Below are 8962 nucleotides of genomic sequence, written 5' to 3' on the forward strand. Positions count from 1 at the left end.
CATATGCCTGGTTAGTCTTCATAATTTGTGTCAGTTGGTTTCTGCACTCAATGATTTTGCTTAAGATTTCAACTGCCATCTGTTGTATAGTCTCACTCTTTTCTTTCATTCCAATTGCTTCTAGTCCCTTTTTTTTTCTTTTTTTTTAATTTTTAATTTGGTTGGTGACTGATCCTAGTGTTCCTACGATTATTGGTATTTTCTTGCTTTTCTGCATGTTTCATATTCCTTTCAGTTCTTTAGAAAGTTCCATGCACTTGATTCGTTTTTTGTCTTTTTGCTTTTGTAATTTGCTGGGACGACAAAATCTTCAATTTGACAGTATTTTGCCTTCTTATTATGACACTCAGTCTTTTAGCTTGATTGCGTTTATCTCTTTAAACTGCTATCTTTCAGAGGATTTTGTGATTTTTGTTATACTGTACTATTTTCAGCATATACAAAATCTAGTCGGTTGTATAGTTCCCAATATACTACTTTCACTTCCTAGTTATGTCTGTTCTTGTATTCTTTTGCGACTAGTTTGCTGCATTCACTTATATGATATTCCATTTCCTTTTTAATTTTTTTTCCACAAAACATTTACTCTTTTTCTGGGTTTGATCTATTTCAGCTTTAATATAGTTAGTTCTAAGCGTTTTGTTTTGTGCAGCTGTCACTATCAACTCCGATTCTCTATGTATGAGTCCTTTCTTTAGTTACATCCGGGTGTTTTTGTGGATCTCTTCTTTGAGTATTTAATCTATCGAATGAAAAATCATTTTTGTCTTTAAAACTTTCAGCAAATTTTCATTTATTAAACGATTAAAAGTTTTAAGCTTAAATAAAATAATTTTAAGCTTAAAGATTGGAAACACATTACCTTAACAAAATGAGAGTTTTATAACAAGTTGATTCAATTAATAATTTAATGATTAAACGATTAAATTTAAGTTTTAAAATCTTATTTTAAAAAAATCATAGATAAACCATTTTGCTCGGAACTTATATTCCTACATCCCTTAATTTCTATGATGTATTTTTGTAATATCTCGTGTTGCACTGATTTGAGTATTATTATTAATTCTGTTTTTTAATAAAATTTCATTTTTAATTGATAGTTCGTCCTGATAAGGCCAATGTAGTTGGATATTTTTGCTCACTTCCCTGAATGTATCAGGCCAACCTCTTCGAATAATACCCCCCCCCCCCAGTTTGCATAGCGTGAGATCCTTATTTGTTGTTGGTGTAACTGAACTAGTGTTTAGATTGAAAATTGAACAAAATCCACTTTTAGATCCAAGTCAATGACTTCTTTAGCTTTCTTATTTGTGTAACCTTGAAAATCCACCCACTAATGCCATATTTTCTCCAGGGCGATATACGATCGTCATATATCCTTGCAAACATAACAGCACATGTTGGAGGCGATATGGAGATGCAACTAGATTTTTGAAGTTGATAATTTGCAGAGGTTTATGATCAGTTTCCGCATGAATTGCACATCTATATATGTAAGTTCTTAATTGGTAGGCACTTCATTCTAAAAACAGACTCAAAATCTGCCCAATTCATGTTTGATACACAAAATCATGGCAAAATAAAAAAAATGAAAAGATACTGCGCTGGAGAATCAATCTTGCATCTTTTAGTTCTGACATCCAGTACGGAGAGGGAAAAGAGAATGTGGCAGCAGACACTCTCATGCGAACAAGTTGTGTTACACTTACGGACAACAAACTGTTAACATTACACAAATCCCTATGCCACCCATGTGTAACCAGAATGACACATTTTATTCGAAGTAGAAGCTTGCCATACTCAGCTGAAGAAATCCACACAGTGACAGCTAATTGCCAAACATGCAACATTATCAAACCGAATTTCCACAAACCACCTAACATACATCTAGTCAAAGCAATTCAGGCATTTGATCGCCTAAGCATTGACTTTAAGGGACCACTACCTTCTTCATCTCGGAACAGATATTTACTAACCATTGCAGATGAATCTTCCAGGTTTACCTTTGCTTATGGCTGTCCAAACATGGAAGCCAAAACTGTCAACAGCTGCCTATCCAATCTATTCTGTATCTTTGACATGCCGGCATACATACACTGTGAGAAAGGATCTTCATTCCTTTCCCAAGAAACAAGAACGTTCCTACACAATCATGGAATTATCACAAGTAGAACAACTCCATATAATCCGGAAAGCAATAGTTAAGTGGAAAGGTACTGTTACATATGGAGTAAACACGAGTTATCTCCCTTTGACTTAGTAACTGCCACCATCACTCTTGACTGCAACCTCCCACTACCGACTGCTTTGTTTCTATTCAGTGTAAATAAATTCCTCGTTATGATACCAAGCAGGTTTCGTCTCTTCCATGAATGTTTCACTAACAAATTACTAACATGATTCTAACTAATATCCATCTGTATCAACCCATAATATAAAATGGTGTTAGGATAAAACATCGAATCATCAACACTCACAGCCGTATATCATTATCTTCTCAAAAAAAAAAAAAAAGAAGGAATTTTTACCACATCCAAAAGAATTACATTTTTCTTCGGATAATCTCGGACAGGAATGGGAAACTTGGAAAAACTAATTTCAATTGTTCCTGCAAGCTACATAGTCGGACAAGAAACCAGAGAAGGTCAAAACTTCAATATTGCTGACCTGTATAGGAAACGAAGGAAATATTATACATTCAACTTTGAAAAGAACGACGAAAAGATAAACTTGAAAAAAGTAATAGAAAAATTTGACACGGACTGCCAACCAAGAAAAAGCCTGACGTTTCTCACATATCAAGTTCTCCCATGCAAACAGAAAGAAACACAGAGATTTGATGAATACGTCACAGAATTATGACAAACGGCAAACAAATGTGAATTCGGTGACCTCACTGAAAGATTAATAAAAGGCATTCTAATTTGTGGCGTTAACGACATGTTGAGAGGAAGAATGCTCAGAGAACCTTCACTGAATTTACAGACGGCAATACAAGCAGGCCTGAGTGCTGAACCAACGCTACACCACATGAACGACTATTCAAATTTAACAGATGCTCAACCACTGGGATCACCTTACCTGCTTGGCTAAATCACCCTGGGAAAGTACTCATGAAATGGTATCTCAGGAACAACAAACATGAACCACTGATCGATGAGGTCAAACTGATAGAAGCAAATCCACAATATGTCCACATTAGAAAATCAGATGGTAGTGAGGCAACCGTCTCACTTAAGCATCTAGCCCCCAAGAGCAGAGGCCATAATGAATCACCACAAGAGAATATTTCCATTAAATGTACATTACTGTGGATTTGCCAACATCAGCTCCACCAGGAAGTCAGTCCTCTTAGGAGAATCATGAACTACCCCCTACCTAAAAGAACTGTGAACGACTCTGTAAAAAAACACACAACTAGCCCACAAATCCTGTGTCGTTCCACTCGAGTCATAACACCACCCCCCTAATCAATTAGACGTTTAAAAACACTAATTTATTTGTTTAGCAATTTTAATGACATCACATGACATCTTACTTCTTTTCGATGTGGCAGTGATTGTGGTAAAATAATAATGACTTGAGAGTAGTCTGCCCCTTTCTAGGAAATTGTCTCCCTTTGTTTGATATACCAAGTCGTCATCTTGTATATGTATCGTGTGTTCTTCTAGTTGAATAAAACCTAAATCTCCTAAAGGTATTCTTTATTCTTGTAATTTGCCACAATGTTGCATAAAATGGAACACATTTGATGCGATTAAGGTTAAAATTGTTTCAATCGAAGAAGATTTCTCCTAATCTGACCTAGAGAAGAACATATTACACTTAATAAAAAAGTTCAAGAAATGTCTACTGTATTAACTGGTAAGTTGTTTAGGTTTAATTTTGTAGTACTTACCAACAAAACAAACGCCCACGTGTTTGTGCCTTGTATAGGCATGCGCGACAACAAAACTTGGGTTTTTATAAGCAGAAGTCTCAAGGTTGTCAGGAATCTACAGGCGCATGCGCAAGAGAAGGGATTGAGATAGTGGTATAAAAGGCAGGTCGAGTGAGAAGGTTGTTGTTGTTGTCATTGGACGTTACAGTGACTCGTGCGTTAGCAGGTGATTAAGAGGCTGTTTTTTTGTGTGTCAAGTCGCGCACTTCGGTGAAGATCATATAAGTCGTGCACCTCGGTGAAGGTGAAGGTCATAAATTTATTAAAAACTGAGAGAGAAGATAAACCTCATTTTCGACTCCTTCATTTATAAAATTATTAGAAGTTTCAACCTAGGCAAGTAAAATTTAATATTCCAAAAAGAACGGTTTTGCATCACTGTTAGATCTCCTAGCAAAGATTATAATGCTTTATAATTATAAAAGCTCATGTCTAGAATCCTTCTTCAAATTTTAATCAAAATTAATTACATGATTCTGGTTATAGAAAAAATCTTAAGCTTAGAGAATCTTAAATAAGATATTCAGAGGACCTTGCTTAATTCGTGTCTATTGAATAGAAATACAGTTTAACGAGAATTTGAAAGTTTAATGAGAATTTGAAATTTTAAGGAGAATTTGAAATTTTAAGGAGAATTTTAAAATTAAAAACTTTTAAATGAGAGATTAAGACAATATCATATTCCATAAAACATTTTAACATGTTTAAGAACCCCCCCCCTGATATTTGAAGAATATTTATTAATCTATGCCTAATATCTATTGTAAAAATTTCAGAAAAATTTGAAATTGCCATGAATAAATTCCAGTCCCTCCTTCACTTCTCTGCATGAATCTAAATTAAACTAAATATGGCTCATATTACCCACCCATACATTTGGCAGCTGTTCTCCAAAATTTATAATGCTCGGTTAATTAGCTTTGGAGTGAGTCCTATACATAGAGATATTTAACCATGTGTAAAACATACCTAACATTTTATATGCATATACAAAACATGCATAACTTTATATAAGCATATACACAACATACTTAACTTTATATAATCATATCCACAACATACCTCGCTTTATAGAAACATATACACAACATTCCTACCTATATATAAGCATGTACACAACATACCTAAAAACCCACTAATAGAAATACAGATTAAAAGAGCTTGTGATTTAGCAGTGCTAATACAAGCGACAACAACAGTAACAGCATGATTCAAAATCAATGATTTTGAATCATGCTCAATTTCTAAGCTGAGCCTTGATTGATGCAAGCATTTAACACCCGTCAGTTATGGAAACTGAGTACACAACTGGAGATTATAAAAGAGAGCGTCCACTAGAATATTTCTCTTTTTAGTCATAAGACCTTACTGTCGACTGCTCATTGGCATAGCTCAAAAAATTCCTCTCTTGGGAAACAACCAAAATTCCTCAGCCGTTTGGACTTGGTTTTGTTTTGACAGGAAAACAAATCCCTAGGACCAATATGGCTATGGATGCACACAAATGATCCAACATAGCTACGGTTATACACATATATGGATTCAACGTAACACGCACACACACACATAGTTACATGCACATATGGACAAAATTTATCATGTTCCTTACAAACACGACATTTATCGTGTGCATTGATTTTCTAACTTTGGTCTTTGTCAATACTCATGGACTTATTCAGTTAGTAAGACCTTTCTCTTATTCACATCACAACTAAGATGTACTCCTTCTCACCTGCTTTATTTATAAGAATATTAAATAAACGGGTTTATGATCTCATAGTTATCTCCCTTGTTTGTATACTATGATTTCCAACATATGAGTATCTCACTCGTCACTTTGTCGAACAAGATTCAGGAATCCCTATAGGATTGTTTTTAATCATCTTTCTGCATTTACCATTCAACTTTCTATATTAATGCTATTTGTATACTAAAACAGAAACTGAAGTAAAAAAAAAAAAAAAAAGTGGTTATCTTGAAAAGGTTAACTCCCAAAAAATAAGTTTTCATTTTTTTTTTTTTTACTGTTCTTTTTGTTTTTCGTAGTGTCGATGAAATCAAATTACTCCACCTGCAAATCTGTCGTAAAATGACATTTATTTGGCTATGGGTGGTCATTACTAGATTTATATTAGGTGTCAAAGAAGATCTTTTCCTTTGTGTTCTGATTTTTGTAGATTTCTCTTCTTTTTTTTTTTGCTAATATCCTTAAAATAATTTTATAAAATCAACAGTAGGTTCTCTACAGTGCAATTTAGACTACAATGTATTGTGGACCATTTCACTGCAGGAAGGTATGTGAAGCTTTCTCTTATTGCACCGTGATAAGTCCTTAACTAGAGCAGGCAATCAATTGATTTGATTGAAAAATGGGTGATTTCATTGATTTCGATGACAATAAAAACATGGGAGAGTGAAATCTTCGTTGATCATCATTCAATCCCGGGCAACGTCAGGTTTCCCTGCTAGTTGTTCATAAAAATTAAATTGACGTACATGATTATGCTTTCATTTATTACTGGATGTTTATAGATGTGTGTAGAGGGGGTAAGTAATAACCCTGTTTAAATAATATAAAAAAGACGATGTTAAAAAAATCTGAAAAACAAAAACGGGGAAAAAATGGCATAAATAAACCTGTCGGATCGAACCTGCAATCTTAAGATAACAACGCTGTGTGTATAGGGGAGGTGGGTAAACTAAAGAATAAGCGAAGTAAAAACCCTGTTTAAATTAAAAGAAAAAAAAAAACGTTGCCCGGATGTTTAAAGGTGTAAAAGAAAAAACAAAAAAAAGTTTTGGCCGGGAGGCAGGATATTGTACCCAGAAGCCTTGACGCGAAGGTGGAAACAAAAGCCAACCACTTAACCGTCTCGGCCACGAGTGAGAGTAATTGATTAGTGTGTTAAGTTAAGACTTATAAAGCAAGTGAAAGAGGTTTGATTGACAGGTAGACGGTAAATGAGGTCATCGCTGGAGCGTTACCATGACGTGGCAATATTTTTAGATTTCGCTTCCCTAAGATGATGGTGGAGGGGGGAAGCAGCTCCCCACTTAAAGGGGATTTTCCAAATCGAATAGCAATTGTCTGATATAAGGAGAAACTCCACATTGATCAAAAGCTGATTGCTTTCTGGACATTTCGGCCCGAAAGCCGAGAACACAAAGATATTTAGCCTTTCGGCCCCGGCCTTGGCATTATCTACTGCCAAGGCCTCATTTGGGGTCCAAAAGAGTTTAGGCACCAGGGCCAGTAAGGTGGGTTGGGGGGAAAAAACCGGGTCTTTACTAAAACTATGCTAGAATTGCAATGAAAAGCAAGTACTTTATTAGATAAAACTATACTAGAGTCATTATCATTCTATACACAACCGCCTACATTCTTATCAGGACCTACTTCAAACAACTGCTCCTCTATGTGGTGCAATCTTTCCCAATCGCATCTGATCTTTATTTTAAGTTGATGATTAAAATAAACAACCAGATTGTGATCCGAAACAGATTGCCCCTCATAGACAATGCCCAGACGTGAAACCCACATCACTAATCTAGCTACAGCTAGGATCGCTAGAAACACCGCCCGTTTCTCCCTGGTAAATGGTGGGTCCACATTGTCAACAACGTATGCTAAATCAAGTGACACCGACCGCTCAGGGTCGATGTGAGGCGTTACCTTTCTGACATACTCCCAGAGACTCCGCAACCTGCTGCAATGAAAGAATGCATGTTCTCTCGTCTCCTCCTCCTCTTCATCGTTGCAGCATGGGCAAGGGGGAAAATAGTAATCTCTGTCCCTGAATCCCTGGCTAGTCTGCCAAAGAGTAGCAGCGCGTCCCGGACTAGCCTCCATGTGATGGAAAACTTGGAATTATTCAGATAGCTACTGGCAGGCGCCCAATTCCACAGCAAGAGAAATTCCCCCCTCGACAGATGCAGCCGCTCCACCAGCAGATCTTTTGGTACCCACCACTAATTCCTCATATAGCCTCTTCCTAGACCGTGCAAGATCACTGGACCGCGGCAATGCCCTAAGGGCAGCTCAGCATTTGGTAAGGAAACGTGATTCCCCCGCCGGTCTTCTGTGACCTTCTGCAGCGGGGTCGGATATGAGCCGTGGAAAAGCTTGCACCACAATGTGTTTCCTCTATCAGTGTCCGACTCAGGAACACCAATTTTTCAGCATGCTTATGACTTTGTAGGTCAGGCATTCCTAAGCCTCCCTTGCCAAATTTCTGCATTCAGACCTGTCTACGAACATACAGCTTTCCTCCCTTCCACAGAAGTTTAAATAGGAGGTGCTCTAAAGCCTTACAGTGGTCCGCAGGCAGGGGAAGAACAGACAAATGGTAAAGGATCAGCGGAAACATGTATGTTGCACATGCCTCCACACGACCCTTCAAGGACAATCTCCTCCGAATCCAAGTCCATACTGACGACTCGACCTTCGTCTGTACCTACGACCAATTCTTGTCCAGCTGGAGGTCCAGCCCAAACCACACTCTGAGGATCTTAACCGGGCCATTAGTCCAGCCGAACGCACCTGAAAGCGAGTTTACCCCAGTCTAACGGATTTGCTGCGATTGATCACGGCCCCTGTGACAACTTCGTACTCAGCGATCGCCTCCATCACTGCTTTCACATTGATATGCGATGCAGCAAACACGGTGACGTCATTGGTGTACATGGACACCCTGGCAACTTTGCTGCCAGGTAGAGCTATGCTGCACAGGACTGGTCTCGTCGCCTCGTCCCTTAATTTGTGAAGGGGGGGGGGGGCTCAAACACCAGGACATATAACAGAGGCGACAGCAAGCGACCCTGGCGCACCGATCGGGAGACCTCAAAGAACTCCGACAACCTACCATTGACTTGCACCACTACCGCAGGATCACGATACAGAGCAGAGACCCACTTGCGGAAGTCCGAACCAAAGCCGGCAGTTTCTACAACAGATCTCAAGAACCCATGGTCGATCCTATCGAATGCCTGTGACTGATCTAAATTGATCAGCGCGGCTTCCAT

This window comes from Euprymna scolopes, chromosome 21, assembly GCF_053919585.1.
Source record: "Euprymna scolopes isolate OS-2025 chromosome 21, ASM5391958v1, whole genome shotgun sequence".
Lineage (NCBI taxonomy): Eukaryota > Metazoa > Mollusca > Cephalopoda > Sepiida > Sepiolidae > Euprymna > Euprymna scolopes.